Source organism: Tamandua tetradactyla, chromosome 12 (genome assembly GCF_023851605.1).
Source record: "Tamandua tetradactyla isolate mTamTet1 chromosome 12, mTamTet1.pri, whole genome shotgun sequence".
NCBI classification, from domain to species: Eukaryota; Metazoa; Chordata; class Mammalia; order Pilosa; family Myrmecophagidae; genus Tamandua; species Tamandua tetradactyla.
The window spans coordinates 32,400,030-32,424,496 of NC_135338.1; the positions used below are offsets into that span (position 1 = coordinate 32,400,030).

General features: G+C 40.7%; 1 pseudogene; it reads left to right on the forward strand.

The window, feature by feature from the left end:
* The first annotated feature begins 2,040 nt into the window (after positions 1-2,040).
* LOC143651395 (acyl-coenzyme A thioesterase 1-like) lies at positions 2,041-4,971 on the forward strand (annotated as a pseudogene).
* Positions 4,972-24,467: the final 19,496 nt, after the last annotated feature.

The following is a 24,467-nucleotide window of genomic DNA, read 5'->3' on the forward strand; positions in this document are numbered from 1 at the left end:
ATTTGAGCGTGATCCGTTATCTTCTGTTGGCGTCTGCGCATTTAGACAGATTTCCCTGGGTATTGGATCCAAAAGTTTGGAAGATTTTCCTGTGAAATCTCTGGGTTCTGTTTTTCTTATCCTGCCCAGTAGGTGGCGCTCGTGGCACACGTTTGTCTGCGGGTCCCACCAGTAAAAGGTGCTGTGGGACCTTAAACTTTGGAAAACTCTCGCCGTCCGGGGGGTTCGCTAGCCGAAGCGGCTTGAGCCGGCCCGGGGTCTGAACGCAGGGAGGGTTGCTGGTCGCCACAGCCCGGGAAAGAGCCCGTCCGAATTTCCTAGTCGGCCCTGGGCGACAAGCGTGGCGGGAGGGCGCCAGCGGCAGCGGCCCGCCCGAGAGAGTGCACTTTCCCCGGGAGTCACGGGTTTGGAAGGGGCCTCCCCCACCTGTCACCGTTCTCCGTGGCCTGGGGGTTTCCGATCCAATTCTCTCAGTTGGTCCGGGGGGCTGCGCGTGGTGTGGGCGCTAGCCGCCTTGGTTTCAGGGGACCGCCTCTCCAATTCTCCCAGCCGGCCCGGGAAGGGGGAAGGGAGTAACTCCGGCCGCTTGCCACCCCGCCCAGTAAGGCCCGCGCGCCTCGGCGATCTCACCCGAGCTGCTTCTCTCAGCCAGCCAGCTGTTCCAGGATGGGGTACGCTGTCTTTTTTATCTCTGTTGTGGCTTTGGGCGCTTTCTGTATCGTTTCTACTCCCCTAGTAGCTGTCCTGGAGAAGAAACTAAGATCCGCGCGTCTTACTAAGCCGCCATCTTCCAGGAAGTGCCTGTTTTTTCTTTTTTCTTTTTCTGTCAGCCCTGCCCCCTCTGCACCAGGGCAAAAGCCAGCAACCTCCACTTTGACTCAAGGTTCAGCTGAGCTGGGGGCCTATTTTTAGTGGTCAGAATTTGTTAATTAATTCCACAACTGGAGCTTGGTTGTGCCCAGCCCATGCTGCTGGTAAAGTCTCTTTCCTGTCTCCTCTGGGAAGCAGCTTTTGGGGGAGGAGCACTGGCTGCCACGGTTTGGAGAACTCACAGTTCTGGGTGGGCTCACAGCTGGCCCAGCTTGTCCAGGCTGGGGTATGCCATGTGTCCAGTCACTGACGTGGACCCAGCGGTTGTTCTGTACTGTTCCTGGCTATTTACCAGCTGCTCTGGAGGACGAACTAAATCCCACACCTCTCTAAGTTGCCGTCTTGGTTCCACTTCCAGGATTATGTTTTAAAGGGAGAACTTGGTGGTCAAAGACCCTAGTTCCAGGAAATGTTTTGTAGGTTCTAGGCACAGGGTATGAGAAGATCAGGAGATAAATCTTGCTGTTTTTACAATTCATATGGAGAAGTTAAATTTGAGTTTTTGATTTTGGCAATTACTACTTCCACGATCTTGGGATCTCTGTTTCCTCTTTTGAACAACTGGGATGATAATCATCTGATTTCCAGACTCTTAAGATACATAAATGAGTAAAATCAGTCAAAGTTGCTTTTTGTTTGTTTGTTTGTTTTTCAAAGGCACTTTTGTAGAAGCCTCAGAGGAAAAAAGACTGCTGCTGTGAGGTCAGGCAAATGCCATTTTTTGGTAAAATTGGGGTCAACAGTAACCATGAAAAGAGCCATCCTCATGTAACAGTACAAATGTAAACTACCTTGGTGGGGGCTACGTAGATAATGGAAAACAAGGAAGTGACCAACTACAGACAACTTTTCCCACAAATTTTGCTGTTGAAAGGGAACTAAGGCAGTAATTAGAGTGAATGTGGGGGTCAAGAGATTGTTATTAAAATGTAAAAGATACTAAAGGCATGTAAGTACATTGATGGGAATGACACAGTAGAGAAAAAAATTATGAAAGAGGAAAGAGAGGAAATAATTTCAGGATCAAAGTCCTTGAGAATGCCAGAGTGAATGGGATCCTGAGCCCAAGTAAAAGGGTGCATTTTGATAAGAACAAAGATTCTCAGGGAACAGGAGGGAAAGCAAGGAGTTTGAGTTCTTGTTGAAGTAGGTAGGCTTAGGAGTGGCAAAATGAGGATGAGTTCATACCAGAAAGCTTCTATTTTTTCAATAAAGTATGATGACCTGAATGTGAGGAGGTTAAAGGAGATTGATGAGGTAGGAGAAGGTAGGAGATGGTGTGAAATTGTCTTTTGGAAAAGTAGAAAGCAGGCACACCATTGAAATGTGGTAGGATTGATGGGACAACGTGGGTGCTCAAATGAAATTTATGGTCATGAAATGAAAGTAAAATCTGTGAGCAAAAATGTTTTTCCCCAGAAATATTCATTTGCACAAATGCAGTTCTGATGGAAAGTGGACAGGTAGATTTAACCAGTGTTATTTCAGGCAAGTATACCAAAGAAGAGAAATATTGAAGTTAAGAGTTTTTGCAAGGGAGTGATTATAATGATAAGACATTGCATCTAAGCTGGATGAAGACATAAATGAGAACATGATGGAGGTATTGATAGTGAAACAAGAGTAATCAAAGTCTCAAAGAGGTAGAAAAAACTAGAAATACTTATTATGGTGATCAGAGATAGAACACATGAAGCTGGGGCTTTAGAGATAGTGTAGTTATTGATGACGATTGGATTTAGAGTATTACAATAGGAGTTGGTGGCTTAAGTGGGGTAGGGAAAAAGATTGAAGATATGGAGGTCAAGGAAATGAAAGGTCAAAATACTTGATATATCATCCACATGGATGTTGACATCACCAAGAATGGTGTTTTCCTTTGTTAAGCTGCCAGAATGCAATATATTAGAAATGGAACAGCGTTTAAAAAGAGAATTTATTAAGTTGCAAGTTTACAGTTCTAGAGCTGTGAAAATGTCCAAATTAAGGCACCAAGAAGTGATTACTTTCATTCAAGAAAGTCTGATGCTGTCCAGAATGGCTCTGTCTGCTGGGAAGTCATGTAGATGGTGTCTGATTGGGTCTTGGGTTCTGGACACCTCTCCCAGCTAGGAAGGCACACAGCAACATCTATGTGTCAGTTTGGAAGCTGCTGAAATGCAATATACAAGAACTGGAATGGCTTCAAAAAATGGGAATTTAATAAGTTACAAGTTTATGGTTCTAAGAAAGTAAAAGTGTCCAAATTAAGGCACCAACAAGTGGGTTCCTTCACTCAAGAAATGCTGATGGGTTAGGAACACCTGTCAGCTGGGTAGTCACATGGCTGGTATCTGCTCGTCCCTTGTTTCTGAGCTCCATTGTTTTCAGCCTTGGTTCCTATGGGGTTCCTTACTTTACTTCTCCAGGACTGGATTTCATCTCTTGGTTTCCCTTGGCTCTCTCTAGGTTCTGTTTTGCTTAACATTTCATGGCAATGTCTGCTGGGCTTCAAGCATCTCCAAGCATCCATGTCTCTGTTCTTCACGTGTCCGCATCTGTGTCAGCTCTGCTGTGAAGTTTCTGTCAGCTCTGAGGCTTCTATCATTTCTGTAGTCTCTGTCTTTCAGCTCCCTCCAGAATGTTTCCTCTTTTAAAGGATTCCAGTAAACTAATCAAGACCCACCTGGAATGGGTGGAGTAACACCTCCATCTAATTAAAAGTCACAATGCCATGGTGATAATCTAATCAAAAGATTATGACCAATAGTACTGAATCAAGGTTAAAAGGAACAGCTGCCCTCACAAGATTGGATCAGGATTAAAACATGGCTTTTCTGGGGTACATAATATTTTCAAACTGGCACAATCTGCTAGCTTTCTCTCCTCATTTCTTAAGGCTTTCCCCAGGGCACCTTCCTTTTGCATCTCCAAAGGTCTCTCTGACTATGTGGGCTCTGTTGAAGCTTTTTCAAAATAGTTCTCTCCATCTTGAATGGGTGGAGACACATCTCCATGGAAACCATTTAATCAAAAGTTACCACTCACTATTGGGTGGGTCACATCACTGTGGAAACAAAAAAGATCCACCCAGCAATACTGAATAAGGATTAAAGGATATGGCTTTTCTGGAGTACACACCGGTTTCAAACCAGCACAAATGGGGATGAAGAAATTGTGAAAAGAACTGTAGGGAGGAAGGATAAATAAATTTATGAAGGATTTTACACAACTTGGTAAATGGTAGAACCCAGATTCAGGCTCCAGTCCACCTGACTGCCAAGGCTGGGAACACACTCCTCACCATACCACACTGTCCATGGACTCATTCTCCTCTTTTCTCTATCCATTTTTCAGGTAAAAGGTCCAGGAATTGGGCTGCTTGGAATTTCCAAAGGGGGCGAAATCTGCCTCTCCATGGCCTCATTCCTGAAAGGCATCACTGCTGCTGCCACAATCAATGGCTCCCTTATCAATGTTGGGGTAGCTTTACAGTACAAAGATAAGACCCTACCCCCTCTGAGCCTCAACCTAAATCAAATCAGGACAACTGAAGATGACCTCCTAAACATCATGGATAGCCTTAACAGCCCTTTGGAAGAGCCTGACAAGAAGAGCTTCATTCCTGTGGAAAGGGCTGAGAGTAACTTCTTGTTCCTTCTTGGGTCAACAACTGGAAGGGTGAGGTCTATGCTAATGAGGCCTCTAAACACTTACAGACCCATGCTAAGGAAGAGCCCCAGATCATCTGTTACCCAGGGACGGGACACTATATTGAGCCCCCTTACTTTCCCATGTGCTGGGCTTCCCTGCACACCTGGGTGAAAAGACTAGTCATCTGGGGAGGGGAGCCCAGAGCTATGCCATGGCCCAGGTGGATGCCTGGAAGCAACTTCACAGTTTCTTCCACAAACACTTAAGTGGTAAAAAGGGGACAATCCCAGCAAAACTATAATTTTTTATTTGATTGTGTGTCATCTCTGATGCTAATTATCCTGGGAACAGCTGCTGCAATTAGTGTGTGTATATATTTTCTTTTTAATAGTTACTTAAAAGTTTTTCCTTTTCTCTGTTAAAATAAACTTGCCAATAAGAATGATTTTTCAAGATTTTTATAAACTATACATCTTTTTAGTTTGGGAGAGAGTGATTCTGCAGAAAATATGAGAGGTAGAAAAAGCATAGCTAATTAACAGTGTACATAATTGTTGGCTGAATGCTGGTTAATAAAGAAATGATTACACACTGTGGAAGAAAAGTATATAACATCAAAATTATTATAATTTCAGATTTGAATTTCTCCTTTAAGAATGGAAGTAACATCTTAGTCATAAATTATTTAAAAATATATATTTTTAATGAGAAATCTTCACACACATACAGTCCAAACATAGTAGACAATAGTGGCTCACAGTATCATCATATAGTCGTGTATTCATCATTGTGATCAGTTTTAGAACATTTGCATCACTCCAGAAAAAGAAATTAAAAGAGAAAAGAAAAAACTCATATATTCCATACCTATTACCCCTCCCTCCCATTGAACACCAGTATTTCAATCTACCCATTTTTTCCCTTTTATCCCCCCTATTATTAATTTATTTTTGATCCTTATTATTATTTTCTTTTACTTATCTCTTCATACCCTGGATAAAAGGGGCATTAGATATAAGGTTTTCACAATCATATGGTCACATTGTACAAGTTATAGAGTCATATGGTCATCTTCAAGAATCAAGGCTACCGAGATACAGCTCAACAGTTTCAGGTGCTTCCCTCTAGCCACTCAAATACACCATAAACTAAAAAGGGATATCTATAGAATGCATAAGAATAACCTCCAGGATAACCTCTCAACTCTGTTTGAAATCTCTCAGCCACTGAAACTTTATTTTGTCTCATTTCTCTCTTCCCCCTTTTGGCCAAGAAGACTTTCTCATTCTCATGATGCCTGGTGCCAGCTCATCCCAGGGAGCAAGGTCTCACATTGCCAGGGAGATCTACACCCCTGGGAGTCATGTCCCACTTAATGGGGAGGGCAGTGAGATCACCTGCTGAGTTGACTTAGAGAGGCCACATCTGAACAAGAAAAGGATTCTCTGGGGGTGACTTTTAGGTATAATTATAAGCAGGCTTAGCATCACCTTTGCAGGAATAAGTTTCATAGGGATGAGCCCCAAGATCAAGGGTGCAGCCTATTGGGTTGTCCCCACTGCTCATGAGACTATCAGAAGTTTAGCATTTCCTCCTTTCTCCCCAGTCCCCCAAAAGGACCATAAATTGATTATTAATTAGATGTAAAACTACTAAAACATTTCAAAGCAACTATATTTTTAGTTCTTTGTTATCTTCTTGGATGAATAAGGATTTTCCTCAAACAAATAATTCTAATTTACTTTTGTGTTTACAAATATGGACCCTGATGATTTAGTTTCAAAAGCTGGTAAAATGTTATTTAAATGAATTACATAAGCTGTTTTAACAATGATTAATATGAAAATAAGTGGTGAGTTAACGTTTGTATCACTTGATAAAATAGGTCCACAATAAGCTTCTTAAACTTTTCTTAATGCTTAACTGTACTTAGAGTAAAAAAAAAAAAAAAAAAAAAACCTTCATTTATGATTATAGTGTTCTCTTTCCTCAATTCTCTTTTTAAATAAGACAATTTCTGACATTTTTTCTCCTGAAACTCAAAAACAATATAGTGTTTTTTTGTGTTTATTTGTTTTGACAGCTTTTTATTCTTTAGCACTGTGTGCTGGTCATTTAATCCTCATGAATGTGTGAGGCAGGTTTAATCTTCATTTTATAGATGAGAACTTCTTAGAGAAGTTCTTTGCGTAGCAAATTCAGAGCTGGGGCTCAGTTTCCCCAAATCTGTTTCTTTTCTTTTACTAAGCAGCTTCTCTTACATCTTCATTTTATTTGGGCACAGAACCTTTTTTTTCTAATGATTTCTGCTGCTTTTCAGTCCACCCAGCAGAATGCAGATTTGTGTGCATTTATATTCACACAGATAGTGTTGCATGATTTCAGGTGTATCATGAATTCCCTAAAGCCCATCCCGGCTCTCTGTAGGACAACAACCTCAACCCAGGGAGGGCAAATGGCTCTGCTTTACCCTACACAGGTTTCCCATAAAATTCCTTATTTTGTTTGTGTATGTGTGTTTCAAGGTAATTGGTGTTAAAAACAAATTAAAGTTGAGACAATCTGAGAATAAAAAAATATTGAGGCTGATATACAGCAAATCTGAAAAGTCAGTAGTCCATAATGATACACACGAAAAGGAGTTACAGTATTCTAACAGTAGGGGAATACCATCGAATGTATTTCTGTTAAGACTTGTTAGTCATGTTGATATTACTGACTCATTTATTGTACGGTTGAAAGATGTGTATACATCAATTAGTAAGCATTTTCTATCATAAATATTAGTAGAATGACCCTATAAGTTATGGCTACGAGTCTAAAAAAAAAAATATTAAATATCCACATTCAACATTCTATCAGGTTCCAAGGTTTTAAAATTACATCGCTTTGGATCCCACTAGGGTCAAAGCTAAAAAGTTAGAAGGGAAAAAAAAAGCATTTTAATTCATTAACACCTTAGGTGGGAGCTGCAAAATTCTAACAAGTAGATAGAAAAATCATATAATGTCACAGAACCATGAACATAATCACTGTCAGTGGGAGTTCAGCACATTCCATCAGTATCACGAGGAAGAATCCAGGCAGTCTTCTGTCCTAAACCTGTTAGCACATAATATCAACTAACAAGTATGTAACTGCCCTTCTTAGACTGATAAGCAGTTTTCAATCTGGGAAGATTTAGAATTGAATATAGAAATGTTTATCAGATTTAGACCCATTGTATAAAAAGTTGTCAGTTAAGAGATAAATAGTGTACATTTGATCTTTTACATACTTTTAATGCAATGGATAATTTGGTCTCTTTAGAGTGACTGCCTAGTAGCAGTTATTTGAAATGCATATTTGAGCAATAAGTTTAGACCAATGATTTTTAGTTGAATACTACTCTCAGTATTGGAACATCTAAAGAAAACTTAAGGTTCATTCATAAGTCTAATTAACTGGCTTTTTAGAATGTTGCTAGGTTTCAAAAAGTCGTGTTAAATCAGGCAATTGAAATACTTAAGAAATGCTTGAGATGATGTAGCTGCTAAATCTGTTTTCCTTACAAAAATGAGCAATAACCTTCAATATAGGCACCGTTATTCTTTTTCCTAGTCCCCTTGTCACCCATCGACTATAAAAAGATGCCTGGACATCAGCAGGTAGCTTCTAAACTCTATAGCTAGACCCAAATTGGTGTGTAGCCTCTAAATTCTTCCTTACTGCCCTAGTCTATAGATCCCTCTTGGTAGTACTCTTGGGGATAGGAGGAGTCTAGTGCGTTAAATAGTGTCCCCCCCAAAAGAAAATTCATGTCTACCAGAACCTTAGAATCTGACCTTATTTGGAAATAGGATTTTTTTTATGTCTGTTGATTTTATTGTTCTTTTATTAAAATAAAAGCACATCTTTCAGTGATATAGGTTAAGAATGTTACTTAGGGGAACAAACCCAGCACTGCAATTTTTCTGCTGAATTTCAGTAGCACTTAAAAAGTTAGATTTTTTTTAAACAGATAATATCATATTTTAAAAACTGATGAGTAGTTGCAGCAGAATGGTATGGTACAGGGGAAAGGTGAATGCATAGGGGATGAGGGAGTAGTGCCATTTACACAAACATTCTTTGAATCTTTAAAATAAATTATACGGGTGAACACAGTTCGTGCTACTTGCTGGAAGAAATAAGGATCACATTTTGTGGAACTTCAACTCCACACATCTCCAGGTGTACTGCCTCACTTTCAGTGGGGCATTCTCAAAAGTACTCTCAATACTTTAGAGTTTCCTCTTTTCCCCCTGTACTAGTACACAAGGGCTTGGCTATTTCTGCAAATCCGGGAATTCAGAGTTGGCAATATCCAGCTGCTCCCAGGAATTCCCGTACCTGCCTCTTTGTCTTTGGTTGGGGTATCTTTAAGATAGCTTCAACCCTACTTGAGGATAGTGTCCTCCTTCCTTCCTTTAGTTCGTATCCTAAGTATGTTGCTGAATTGGTGCAGAGTTGAGCTTTTTTAGCTGAGACCCAATAGCCTAACTGGGCTAGCTCCTGTGGTAAATTTTCAGTTGCTTTTTTACAGTCTGACAGGTTATTAGCTGCCAGTAAGAGGTCATACACGTATTGTAGCATGGTTGTATCTGGATGCTTTTGTTTAAAGCTGGCGAAATCTTGACTTATGCTTCATTAAACAGAGTGGGGGAATTTTTGAAACCCTATGGAAACCGGATCCAGGTCAATTGTCCAGAGAAACCCCATTCTGGGTCAATCCATTTAAAAGCAAAAATGGGTTTACTTATCTCAGCTAGAGGAAGTGAAAAGAAGGCATCCTTTAAGTCCAGAACAGTATAAACCTGTTGGCTGGGAGGTAGCAGTCTCAGGAGTGTATATGGGTTAGGCACAGTAGGGTGAATGGTTTGAACTGTTTTGTTCACTTCCCAGAGGTCTTGTACTGGCCAATAATCCTCAGTCCTGGGTTTTTGGACTAGGAGAAGGGGGGTGTTCCAGGCTGAATGGCAGGGGACTAGAACGCCTGCCTCCCAGAGTCTTTTGATATGGATTGCAATGCCTCTTTTAGCCTTAAAGCTTATTGGGTATTGTCGGATTCTGACAGGTGTGGCAGTGCTAGTCAGCTGGAGAACAATGGGGGGGGGGGAGGCCAGCGGGCGGCTAATCCTGGTTAGTTAGTTTCTGCCCATACGCCCGTTTTTTTTTTTTTTTTTTTAATTCCCGCAGGTATGGGCCTGGGGCCGGCAGTGCCACCTCCACAGTAAGTAAATATTCTTCCGATAAGGGGCGAGTGAGGAGGATTGCCGAGGGGTTGGTATTGAACGAGAGCTTGGTTAAATCGTTTCTGAAAGAGATGGTGGTCTGTAATTTTTGGAGAAGATCCCTTCCCCAAAGGGGGTACAGACACTCTGGCATCACCAGAAATGAGTGGGTGACAGTTCCTTCCCCAAGGTTAGTGGTCCTAGTCTTTGTCCATGGGTAAGACTTTGCTTTCCCGTTGCTCCCTGCATGGAGATTTTTTCCTAGATATGGGCCCTTCTGCCTGCTGGAGGACGGAGAAGGTCACCCCAGTATCCACAAGAGATTTTATAGGCTTGCCCCCAATTTCTAAGGTGACCCTGGGCTCCTGGGGGCTCAACAGAATGGAGCCCCCTTCCTGTCAATTTGCCTCCTCAACTAGAACGGGGGCTGGTTTCAGTCCTTTAAGTCCTCTTTTAGGGCATTCATTTTTCCAATGTCTGTTCTCTTTGCAGTAGGCACATTGGTTTGCACCTAGGCCAAACCTCTTTCCTTGGTTCCCCTTCCTTTTTTCAATGGTTTTCCATCTACCTTTCTGTTTTTCCTGTTCAGCCATTGCAGATACTAAAATTCTGGCTATTTTTTGGACTGCGTGGTCCTGGGGTCATCTCTGTTATTAAAAGTCTTTTGGGCAATCTCTATCAGTTTGGACAGCACCTTACCCTCAAATCCTTCTAATTTTTGTAACTTTTTTCTTATATCTCGAGCCGACTGGGTGACAAATGCTATATTTACAGCTCGCCTATTTTCAGGAGCCTCTGGATCTATAGGGGTGTACAAGTGGTATGCCTCAAGTAGGCACTCAAGGAAAGCTGCCAGAGATTGGTCCAGCTTTTGTATGGTTTCACTTACCTGAGAGAAGTTGGTCAGCTTCTTGGCCACTGCTCATATTCCCCGGAGCAGAGTCTGGCGATACCGATCAAGAGCCTCCTTACCTTTATCAGTATTGGGGTCCTATCCGGGATGGGTGGAGGGGAACACAGCCTCTAATTGGGTTGATTCAGTAGTCGGCTGTCCATCAGGTCCAAGAATTAACTTCCTCACCTCTCTCCTGACCCAGTCTCGTTCCTCGGAGGTGAAGAGGGCCTGGAGGAGCTGACAGTCATCCCAGGTGGGCAGGTGGATTAAAAAAGACAGTCTCCAAGAGGGAGATGAGCCCTTGGGGCTTTTCATAGAAAGAGGGATTTTGATTTTTCCAATTATACAGGTCGCTGGAGGAAAAGGGGACATAGACCATGAAAGGTGGGCGGTCGTCCCCAGGGGCAGGGCCAACCTTTCTTAAGGGTAAAATTGGGGCCCTAGAAGAATCCGGTGACTGTGCACCAGAAGAAGGGTGGTAAGCAGAGCCACTTCTGGTATGGGGGGTCCTGAAGGTCACCTCCCAGCTATCAGAGGGGCTGGTTGCTTCCTCTCGCCGTTTCTCCCCTCTGGTCTCAGAGGGGACAGAGGGGCTATCGGATATGGGGGAGGGTCCATTAAGAGTGGATCCTCCGGTGGTCCCGTCAGTACTGGGAGCCTGTCAGTCTTTTCTTTCTGAGTGTTCTTCAGTACGAGGGCCGTTTTCTTTTTGGGGGATCTTCTTTTTTTTTTTTTTTTTTTTTTAAAGGAAAGACAGAGAGAAGGAAGGAAGGATAGAAGGAAGGAAGGAAGGAAGAAAGGGAAACATCTTTTAAACATTTTCTTGTTTTATTGTATTCTGTTTCTCCGTTTTTGTTACATGGGCTGGGGCCGGGAATCGAACCGAGGTCCTCCGGCATAGCAGGCAAGCACTTTGCCCGCTGAGCCACCGCGGCCCGCCGGGATCTTCTTTTTTGGGACTCCAGGCAAGACTGTAACCACTTGGGTTTTTCTGTTAAAATTTCAATCCAAATTAGTATATAGGGGATTTGGTCAGAGTGGTCTGGATCACCAAAAATCATCCTTTGGATTCTATAAGCTATAGATAGGTCTGTGGTTCCCTCGGAAGGCTACCCAGAACCAAAAGTTGACCACTCCCATGAGCAGAATTTCTCTAAGTCGAAGGCATTGACAGGGGCTCTGTAGTCTCTGGCCTTCCGCTGAAATTTCTGAAAATTTTTCAAAAAACATTGAAGGGGACTACAGACAGATGAGCTTGCCTGACTCCCGGCAATTATGACAAGAATGACACAGAATGCAATGAGACCAACAGATGAGAGAAGGGACAAACTAAACCAAGACACACACAAGCCTTATTCTTAATTGATTTCTAACCAGAAGCCCTGGGCAACATCTTGCTCTGGGACCTGACCTCAGAAGTAATGCTGAGGGACTTCCGGAGAAGATGGCAGCTTAGTAAGACGCGCGGATCTTAGTTCCTCCTCCAGAAGAGCTACTAGGGGAGTAGAAACGATACAGAACAGCTCCCGGAGCCACGACAGAGATCAAAAAGACAGCATACCCGCTCTTTCTCAGTGGGTGGCGCTCCCGCCGCCAGCCACCCAGCCCTCCTCTCCCTCTTTCTCCGTGGGTGGCGCTCCCGCCGCCAGCCAGCCCTCCTCTCCCTCTTTCTCCGCGGGCGGCGCACCCGCCGCCAGCCAGGCCTCCTCTCCCTCTTTCTCCATGGGTGGCGCTCCTGCCGCCAGCCAGCCAGCCCTCCTCTTCCCCCTTCTCCGCCGGCGGCGCTCCCGCCACCATCTTGCCCTTCTCTTTCCCCGCCTGCTCCGGCGCTCCATCCGCCATCTTATCCTTCCCTTTCTCCTCCTGCTCCGGCGGCTCTCCAACCACCACCATGCCCTCTGCCGCCTTCACCAGCTCCTCCGACACCATCCTCGACAGCCTTGCCACCCTCACATTTCCTCCTCCAGAACAGCTACTGGGGGAGTGGAGACGATACAGAGCAGCTCCTGGAGCAACGACGGAGATCAAAGGGACAGCGTACCAATCCTGGAACGGTGGACTGTCTGGGGGAACCAGCTCCAGTGAGATCGCCGAGGGGCACGGGCTTTCCCGGGCGGGACGGCAAGTGGCCGGAGCCCCTCCCTTCCTCCTTCCCAGGCCAGCTGGCAGAATTGGGCAGGCGGTCCTCTCGGGCCGCAGCGGCTGGCGCCCCCACCACGCGAGGCCTCCTGGATCAACTGAGAGAGTTGGGTCAGAAATCCCCAGATTGCGGAGAACGGTGACCGGGGGGGTCCCTTCCAAACATGTGACTCCCCGGTCCGTCTGGGAACAGTGCACATTCCCGGGCCGCGGTGGCTGGTGCCCTCCTGCCACGCTTGGCACCCCGGGCCAACTAGGAAATTCGGTCGGGCGCTCTCCCGGGCTGCGACGGCCGGCGACCCTCCCCGCGTTCGGACCCCCGGGCCGGCTGGCACTCTTCCAAGCCGCTTCAGCTGGCGAACCTCCCCCACGGCGAGAGTTTTCCAAGGTTAAAGGACCCACAGCACCTTTTGCTGGTGGAACCCGCAGACAAACGTGTGCCACGAGCGCCACCTACTGGGCAGGATAGGAAAGACAGAACCCAGAGATTTCACAGAAGGATCTTTCAGCCTGTTGGGTCCACCACCCAGGGAAGTCTGACTAAATGCCCAGATGCCAGCAGAGGATAACGGATCACGCTCAGAAAATTGAAAATATGGCCCAGTCAAAGGAACAGACCAATAGTTCAAATGAGATACAGGAGCTGAAACAACTAATGCTGAATATACGAACAGAAATGGAAAACCTCTTCAAAAACGAAATCAATAAATTGAGGGAGGACATGAAGAAGACATGGGCTGAACAAAAAGAAGAAACAGAAAAACTGAAAAAACAAATCACAGAGTTTATGTAAGTGAAGGATAAAGTAGAAAAGATGGAAAAAACAATGGATACATACAATGATAGATTTAAAGAGACAGAAGATAGAATTAGTGATTTGGAGGATGGAACATCTGAATTCCAAAAAGAAACAGAAACTATTGGGAAAAGAATGGAAAAATTTGAACAGTGTATCAGGGAACTCAAGGACAATATGAACCACACAAATATACGTGTTGTGGGTGTCCCAGAAGGAGAAGAGAAGGGAAAAGGAGGAGAAAAACTAATGGAAGAAATTATCACTGAAAATTTCCCAACTCTTACGAAAGACCTAAAATTACAGATCCAAAAAGTGCAGCACACCCCAAAGAGAATAGACCCAAATAGGCGTTCTCCAAGACACTTACTAGTTAGAATGTCAGAGGTCAAAGAGAAAGAGAGGATCTTGAAAGCAGCAAGAGAAAAACAATTCATCACATACAAGGGAAACCCAATAAGACTATGTGTAGATTTCTCAGCAGAAACCATGGGAGCTAGAAGACAGTGGGATGATATATTTAAATTACTAAAAGAGAAAAACTGCCAACCAAGACTCCTATATCCAGCAAAATTGTCCTTCAAAAATGAGGGAGAAATTAAAACATTCTCAGACAAAAAGTCACTGAGAGAATTTGTGACCAAGAGACCAGCTCTGCAAGAAATACTAAAGGGAGCACTAGAGTCAGATATGAAAAGACAGAAGAGAGAGGTATGGAGAAGAGTGTAGAAAGAAGGAAAGTCAGATATGATATATATAATACAAAAGGCAAAATGGTAGAGGAAAATATTATCCAAACAGTAATAACACTAAATGTTAATGGACTGAATTCCCTGATCAAAAGACATAGACTGGCAGAATGGATTAAAAACAGGATCCTTCTATATGTTGTCTACAGGAAACACATCTTAGACCCAAAGCTGAACATAGGTTGAAAGTGAAAGGTTAGGAAAAGATATTTCATGCAAATAACAACCAGAAAAGAGCAGGAGTGGCTATCTAATATCCAACAAATTAGACTTCAAATGTAAAACAGTTAAAAGTGACAAAGAAGGACACTATATACTAATAAAGCAACAATTAAACAAGAAGACAAAACAATCATAAATATCTATGCACTGAACCGGAATGCCCCTAAATATGTGAGGAATACACTGCAAACACTGAAAAGGGAAATAGACACATATACCATAATAGTTGGAGACTTCAATTCACCACTCTCATCAATGGACAGAACATCTAGACAGAGGATCAATAAAGAAACAGAGAATCTGAATATTACTATAAATGAGCTAGACTTAACAGACATTTATAGGACATTAAATCCCACAACAGCAGGATACACCTTTTTCTCAAGTGCTCATGGATCATTCTCAAAGATAGACCATATGCTGGGTCACAAAGCAAGTCTTAACAAATTTTAAAAGATTGAAATCATACACAACACTTTCTCGGATCATAAAGGAATGAAGTTGGAAATCAATAATAGGCGGAGGGCCAGAAAATTCACAAATACATGGAGGCTCAACAACACACTCTTAAACAACGAGTGGGTCAAAGAAGAAATTGCAAGAGAAATTAGTAAATACCTCGAGGCAAATGAAAATGAAAACACAACATATCAAAACTTATGGGATGCAGTAAAGGCAGTGCTAAGAGGGAAATTTATTGCCCTAAATGCCTATATCAGAAAAGAAGAAAAGGCAAAAATGCAGGAATTAACTGTCCACTTGGAAGAACTGGAGAAAGAACAGCAAACGAATCCCAAAGCAAGCCAAAGGAAAGAAATAACAAAGATTAGAGCAGAAATAAATGAAATTGAAAACAATAGAGAAAATCAATAAGGCCAGAAGTTGGTTTTATGAGAAAATCAATAAGATTGATGGGCCCTTAGCAAGATTGACAAAAACAAGAAGAGAGAGGATGCAAATAAAGAAGATCAGAAATGTAAGAGGAGACATAACTACTGACCTCACAGAAATAAAGGAGGTAATAACAGGATACTATGAACAACTTTACACTAATAAATACAACAGTTTAGATGAAATGGATGGGTTCCTGGAAAGACATGAACAACCAACTTTGACTCAAGAAGAAATAGATGACCTCAACAAACCAATCACAAGTAAAGAAATTGAATCAGTCATTCAAAAGCTTCCTAAAAAGAAAAGTCCAGGACCAGACGGCTTCACATGTGAATTCTATCAAACATTCCAGAAAGAATTAGTACCAACGCTCCTCAAACTCTTCAAAAAAATTGAAGTGGAGGGAAAACTACCTAATTCATTCTATGAAGCCAACATCACCCTCATACCAAAACCAGGCAAAGATATTACAAAAAAAGAAAACTACAGACCAATCTCTCTAATGAACATAGATGCAAAAATTCTTAATAAAATTCTAGCAAATCGTATCCAACAACACATTAAAAGAATTATACATCATGACCAAGTAGGATTCATCCCAGGTATGCAAGGATGGTTCAACATAAGAAAATCAATTAATGTAATACACCATATCAACAAATCAAAGCAGAAAAATCACATGATCATCTCAATTGATGCAGAGAAGGCATTTGACAAGATTCAACATCCTTTCCTGTTGAAAACACTTCAAAAGATAGGAATACAAGGGAACTTCCTTAAAATGATAGAGGGAATATATGAAAAACCCACAGCTAATATCATCCTCAATGGGGAAAAATTGAAAACTTTCCCCCTAAGATCAGGAACAAGACAAGGATGTCCATTATCACCACTATTATTCAACATTGTGTTGGAGGTTCTTGCCAGAGCAATTAGACAAGAGAAAGAAATACAAGGCATCAAAATTGGAAAAGAAGAAGTAAAACTATCACTGTTTGCAGATGATATGATACTATATGTCGAAAACCCACAAAAATCCACAACAAAACTACTAGAGCTAATAAATGAGTACAGCAAAGTAGCAGGTTACAAGATCAACATTCAAAAATCTGTAGCATTTCTATACACTAGTAATGAACAAGCTGAGGGGGAAATCAAGAAACGAGTCCCATTTACAATTCCAACTAAAAGAATAAAATACCTAGGAATAAATTTAACTAAAGAGACAAAAAACCTATATAATGAAAACTACAAGAAACTGTTAAAAGAAATCACAGAAGACCTAAATAGATGGAAGGGCCTACCATGTTCATGGATTGGAAGACTAAATATAGTTAAGATGTCAATCCTACCTGAATTGATCTACAGATTCAATGCAATACCAATCAAAATCCCAACAACTTATTTTTCAGAAATAGAAAAACCAATAAGCAAATTTATCTGGAAGGGCAGGGTGCCCCGAATTGCTAAAAACATCTTGAGGAAAAAAAACGAAACTGGAGGGCTTGCGCTGCCTGATGTTATGGCATATTATGAAGCCACAGTGGTCAAAACAGCATGGTATTGGCATAAAGATAGATATATCGACCAATGAAATTGAATAGAGTGCTCAGATATAGACCCTCTCATCTATGGACATTTGATCTTTCATAAGGCAGTCAAGCCAACTCACCTGGGACAGAACAGTCTCTTCAATAAATGGTGCCTAGAGAACTGGATATCCATATGCAAAAGAATGAAAGAAGACCCGTATCTCACACCCTATACAAAAGTTAACTCAAAGTGGATCAAAGATCTAAACATTAGGTCTAAGACCATAAAACAGTTAGAGGAAAATGTAGGGAGATATCTTATGAAACTTACAATTGGAGGCGGTTTTATGGACCTTAAACCTAAAGCAAGAGCACTGAAGAAGGAAATAAATAAATGGGAGCTCCTCAAAATTAAACACTTCTGTGCATCAAAGAACTTCATCAAGAAAGTAGAAAGACAGCCTACACAATGGGAGACAATATTTGGAAATGACATATCAGATAAAGGTCTAGTATCCAGAATTTATAAAGAGATTGTTCAACTCAACAACAAAAAGACAGCCAACCCAATTACAAAATGGGAAAAAGACTTGAACAGACACCTATCAGAAGAGGAAATACAAATGGCCAAAAGGCACATGAAGAGATGCTCAATGTCCCTGGCCATTAGAGAAATGCAAATCAAAACCACAATGAGATATCATCTCACACCCACCAGAATGGCCATTATCAACAAAACAGAAAATGACAAGTGCTGGAGAGGATGCGGAGAAAGAGGCACACTTATCCACTGTTGGTGGGAATGTCAAATGTGCAACCACTGTGGAAGGCAGTTTTGCGGTTCCTCAAAAAGCTGAATATAGATTTGCCATACGACCCAGCAATACCATTGCTGGGTATCTACTCAAAGGAGTTAAGGGCAAAGACACAAATGGACATTTGCACACCAATGTTTATAGCAGCGTTATTTACAATTGCAAAGAGATGGAAACAGCCAAAATGTCCATCAACAGAAGAATGGCTAAACAAACTGTGGTATATACATACGATGGAATATTATGCAACTTTAAGACAGGATAAACTTATGAAGCATGTAATAACATGGATGGACCTAGAGAACATTATGCTGAGTGAGTCCAGCCAAAAACTAAAGGACAAATAATGTATGGTCCCACTGATGTGAACCAACATTCGAGAATAAACTTGGAATACGTCATTGGTAACAGAGTCCAGCAGGAGTTAGAAATAGGGTAAGATAATGGGTGATTGGAGCTGAAGGGATACAGACTGTGCAACAGGACTAGATACAAAATCTCAAAAATGGACAGCACAATAATACCTAATTGTAAAGTAATCATGTTAAAACACTGAATGAAGCTGCATCTGAGGTATAGGGTTTTTTTTGTCTGTCTGTTTGTTTGTTTGTCTTTTTTTTGTACTATTATTTTTATTTTTATTTTTTTCTCTATATTAACATTCTATATCTTTTTCTGTTGTTTTGCTAGTTCTTCTTCTAAATCGATGTAAATGTACTAAGAAATGATGATCATGCATCTATGTGATGATATTAAGAATTACTGATTGCATATGTAGAATGGAATGATTTCTAAATGTTGGGTTAATTTCTTTTTTTTCTTTAATTAATAATAATAAAAAATTTCCCCAAGTTCAATAAGCTCTATCCATTTTTAAAAATAGTTATTCTATATATTTTTCAGAGTGAAAAATTTCTATTTCTGTGTTGTCAAAGTCACTCACCTTTTCTTTTTCTAAATTCAAGATACTGTAATGCTTATTTGGGAATTTTTATCTTAGCTATCATTTCTAGAAATATTTGGATTTCTTTACAGTTCTCATTTTCTTCTGATATTCCTAATTGTTCCACAGTGTGACAATCTTTTCTATTAATATGTGATCATAAATATAATAGTTGTTTAAAAAAAAAAAGAAGTGATGCTGCGTCCAGCCTTCCAGAGGTCCCCGACTTGGATCCAGTAAGAGAATGTACTCACTGGTGAGGTTTCCAGAAACAGATGACTCCACCAGATTTTGTATAATTTTGGAGGGTCCTGTAGGACCAGCCCAGTCTCCAGTCCTTGCCTGGGGCAGAGGAACCTCTCTCTGAGGTCTTCTCCTAGGCCAGACCTTGGTTCCGGGGGTGATCCCCAGGACCTGTGGTCACTGGATGTCCCATTAGGGATGATCTCACTGGGGCCTCCAAATGTTGTGGGGCACACCAAAAGAGAGACCACCCAGTTCAAAAAAACTTCAAGCCAACTTGGAATCTTTATTAGGCAGCCGGTGACTGCCTCAGAAATCCCCAGGAAAGAAGATTCAGAGAGCAGACCCGAGAGGTTCTCAAAGGGGGCTTATAAAGGCGAAAACCGCAAGCTTATCCACAGAAGCAGGAAAGGGGCATTATCTTTTTAGAGCCACATCTTGGTTTGCAGCTGTAAGCAAGCAAGCTTATCTACAGAAGCAGAAAAATGCCATTAGCTCTTGCCAAATACATCCCATTCTTTTAGTTTCTTAACAATGATTATTGTTCAATTTTTAACTCTTGGGGACTTTCCGCCCTGGATCTTGTGACTCCGGATACCTTCTCCTTGCTCGGGCCTGATTTATTGCTCCTGACCCCCCCACAAGAACTGTAAACTTGCAATTTAATAAATTTCCTTTTTAAAAGCCATTCTTTTTCTGGTATATTGCATCCCAGCAGCTTTAACAAATTAAAACAGATATCTGGTATTGTCTCCTGCTTTCCAACACGTACAACATGTTTTAAATATAGCATTGATTAAGATTTCCAGATTTATGCGAATAGCAATGATAATGGCAAATATCTGTCTCTTGTACCCAATTTTAGTGGAAATGCTTCAGTGGATATGGGGGCCTTAACATAGATCAAATGTTCATAAATTTGGTGGCCAATCTGCACTCTCGTTTCTATTCCACTTGTCAATCCTTCTGCTCTTGAGCCAGTACCATGCTATTTTTTTGGGGGGGGGGGGGCTGAGGGGCATGGTCTGGGAATTGAGCCTGGGTCTCCCGCATGGAAGGTGAGCATTCTACAACTAAACCACCTGTGCACCCCGCAGTACCATGCTGTTTTGACCACTGTGGCTTTATAGTAAGGTTTAAAGCCAGGAAGTGACAGACCTCCCAGTTCCCTCTTTTTTTAAAGGATATCTTAAGCTATTTGAGGTCTCTTTCCCTTCTACATAAATTTGATAACCAGCTTTTCCAAGTCTTCAAAGTAGGTTGTTGGGATTCTTATTGGCATTGCATTGAATCTGTAGGTCAGTTTGGGTAGAACTGACATCTTGATGATATTCAACCTTCCATCTATTTAGGTCAGTCTTAAATTTCTTTTACCATTTTTTGGTAATTTTCTGTGTATAAGTCCTTGACATCCTAGGTACCTATTTCTTATGGTTGGTATTTTGAATGGAACTTTTTCCTTAGTTGTCACCTCACATAGGTCATTGCTTTTGTATAGAAACATTACTGATTTTTGTACATTAATCTTGTATCCTGCCACTTTGCTGAATTTGTTTATTACTCAAGTAGTTTTGCTGTAGATTTCTTGGAGTTTTCTTGGTATAGGATGATGTCATCTGAAAATAATGAAAGTTCTCCTTCCTTTCCTATTGGGTTGCCTTTTAACCAAAAAGCGACCTCCAGGTAGTACTTCTAATACGATTTTGAATTACAGTGGTGACAATGGGCATCCTTGTCTCATACCCGATCTCAAAAGGAATGCTTTCAATTTCTCACCACTAAGTCTGATGCTGGCTATGGGTTTTTTATATATGCCCTTTATGATATTGAGAAAGATTCCTTTGATACCTGACTTTTTTTTATTAATTAACAGAAAAAAAGAAATTAATCCAACATTTAGAAATCACACCACTCTACACATGCAATCAGCAATTCTCAACATCATCACATAGATGCATGATCATCGTTTCTTAGTACATTTGCATCGGTTTAGAAGAACTAGCAACACAACAGAAAAAGATATAGAATGTTAATATAGAGAAAAGAAATAAAAGTAATAATAATACTAAAAAACAAACAAACAAAAAAACCTATAGCTCAGATGCAGCTTCATTCAGTGTTTTACCATGATTACTTTACAATTAGGTATTATTGTGCTGTCCATTTTTGAGATTTTGTATCTAGTCCTGTTGCACAGTCTGTATCCCTTCAGCTCCAATTACCCATTATCTTACCCTGTTTCTAACTCCTGCTGGACTCTGTTACCAATGACATATTCCAAGTTTATTCTCGAATGTTGATTCACATCATTGGGACCATACAGTATTTGTCTTTTAGTTTTTGGCTAGACTCACTCAGCATAATGTTCTCTAGGTCCATCCATGTTATTACATGCTTCATAAGTTTATCCTGTCTTAAAGCTGCACAATATTCCATCGTATGTATATACCACAGTTTGTTTAGCCATTCTTCTGTTGATGGACATTTTGGCTGTTTCCATCTCTTTGCAATTGTGAATAATGCTGCTATAAACATTGGTGTGCAAATGTCCGTTTGTGTCTTTGCCCTTAAGTCCTTTGAGTAGATACCCAGCAATGGTATTGCTGGGTCGTATGGTAATTCTATATTCAGCTTTTTGAGGAACCGCCAAACTGCCTTCCACAGTGGTGGCACCATTTGACATTCCCATCAACAGTGGATAAGTGTGCTTCTTTCTCCGCATCCTCTCCAGCACTTGTCATTTTCTGTTTTGTTGATAATGGCCATTCTGGTGGGTGTGAGATGATATCTCATTGTGGTTTTGATTTGCATTTCTCTAATGGCCAGGGACATTGAGCATCTCTTCATGTGCCTTTTGGCCATCCGTATTTCCTCTTCTGATAGGTGTCTGTTCAAGTCTTTTTCCCATTTTGTAATTGGGTTGGCTGTCTTTTTGTTGTTGAGTTGAACAATCTCTTTATAAATTCTGGATCCTAGACCTTTATCTGATATGTTGTTTCCAAATATTGTCTCCCATTGTGAAGGCTGTCTTTCTACTTTCTTGATGAAGTTCTTTGATGCACAGAAGTGTTTAATTTTGAGGAGCTCCCATTTATTTATTTCCTTCTTCAGTGCTCTTGCTTTAGGTTTAAGGTCCATAAAACCGCCTCCAATTGTAAGTTTCATAAGATATCTCCCTATATTTTCCTCTAACTGTTTTATGGTCTTAGACCTAATGTTTAGATCTTTGATCCACTTTGAGTTAACTTTTGTATAGGGTGTGAGATACGGGTCTTCTTTCATTCTTTTGCATATGGATATCCAGTTCTCTAGGCACCATTTATTGAAGAGACTGTTCTGTCCCAGGTGAGTTGGCTTGACTGCCTTATGAAAGATCAAATGTCCATAGATGAGAGGGTCTATATCTGAGTACTCTATTTGATTCCATTGGTCGATATATCTATCTTTATGCCAATACCATGCTGTTTTGACCATTGTGGCTTCATAATAAGCCTTAAAGTCAGGCAGCGCGAGCCCTCCAGTTTTGTTTTTTTTCCTCAAGATGTTTTTAGCAATTTGGGGCACCCTGCCCTTCCAGATAAATTTGCTTATTGGTTTTTCTATTTCTGAAAAATAAGTTGTTGGGATTTTGATTAATCTTTAGATCAATTTAGGTAGGATTGACATCTTAACTATATTTAGTCTTCCAATCCATGAACATGGTAGGCCCTTCCATCTATTTAGGTCTTCTGTGATTTCTTTTAGCAGTTTTTTGTAGTTTTCTTTATATAGGTTTTTTGTCTCTTTAGTTAAATTTATTCCTAGGTATTTTATTCTTTTAGTTGGAATTGTAAATGGGACTCGTTTCTTGATTTCCCCCTCAGCTTGTTCATTACTAGTGTATAGAAATGCTACAGATTTTTGAATGTTGATCTTGTAACCTGCTACTTTGCTGTACTCATTTATTAGCTCTAGTAGTTTTGTTGTGGATTTTTGCGGGTTTTCGACATATAGTATCATATCTTCTGCAAACAGTGATAGTTTTACTTCTTCTTTTCCAATTTTGATGCCTTGTATTTCTTTTTCTTGTCTAATTGCTCTGGCTAGAACCTCCAACAGAATGTTGAATATTAGTGGTGATAATGGACATCCTTGTTGTGTTCCTGATCATAGGGGGAAAGTTTTCAATTTTTCCCCATTGAGGATGATATTAGCTGTGGGTTTTTCATATATTCCCTCTATCATTTTAAGGAAGTTCCCTTGTATTCCTATCTTTTGAAGTGTTTTCAACAGGAAAGGATGTTGAATCTTGTCAAATGCCTTCTCTGCATCAATTGAGATGATCATGTGATTTTTCTGCTTTGATTTGTTGATATGGTGTATTACATTAATTGATTTTCTTATGTTGAACCATCCTTGCATACCTGGGATGAATCCTACTTGGTCATGATGTATAATTCTTTTAATGTGTTGTTGGATACGATTTGCTAGAATTTTATTGAGGATTTTTGCATCTATATTCATTAGAGAGATTGGTCTGTAGTTTTCTTTTTTTGTAATATCTTTGCCTGGTTTTGGTATGAGGGTGATGTTGGCTTCATAGAATGAATTAGGTAGCTTTCCCTCCACTTCGATTTTTTTGAAGAGTTTGAGGAGAGTTGGTACTAATTCTTTCTGGAATGTTTGACAGAATTCACATGTGAAGCCGTCTGGTCCTGGACTTTTCTTTTTAGGAAGCTTTTGAATGACTGATTCAATTTCTTTACTTGTGATTGGTTTGTTGAGGTCATCTATTTCTTCTTGAGTCAAAGTTGGTTGTTCATGTCTTTCCAGGAACCCGTCCATTTCATCTAAATTGTTGTATTTATTAGCGTAAAGTTGTTCATAGTATCCTGTTATTACCTCCTTTATTTCTGTGAGGTCAGTAGTTATGTCTCCTCTTACATTTCTGATCTTATTTGCATCCTCTCTCTTCTTCTTTTTGTCAATCTTGCTAAGGGCCCATCGATCTTATTGATTTTCTCATAGAACCAACTTCTGGTCTTATTGATTTTCTCTATTGTTTCCATGGTTTCAATTTCATTTATTTCTGCTCTGATCTTTGTTATTTCTTTCCTTTTGCTTGCTTTGGGATTCGTTTGCTGTTCTTTCTCCAGTTCTTCCAAGTGGACAGTTAATTCCTGCATTTTTGCCTTTTCTTCTTTTCTGATATAGGCATTTAGGGCAATAAATTTCCCTCTTAGCACTGCCTTTACTGCATCCCATAAGTTTTGATATGTTGTGTTTTCATTTTCATTTGCCTCGAGGTATTTACTAATTTCTCTTGCAATTTCTTCTTTGACCCACTCGTTGTTTAAGAGTGTGTTGTTGAGCCTCCATGTATTTGTGAATTTTCTGGCCCTCCGCCTATTATTGATTTCCAACTTCATTCCTTTATGATCCGAGAAAGTGTTGTGTATGATTTCAATCTTTTAAAATTTGTTAAGACTTGCTTTGTGACCCAGC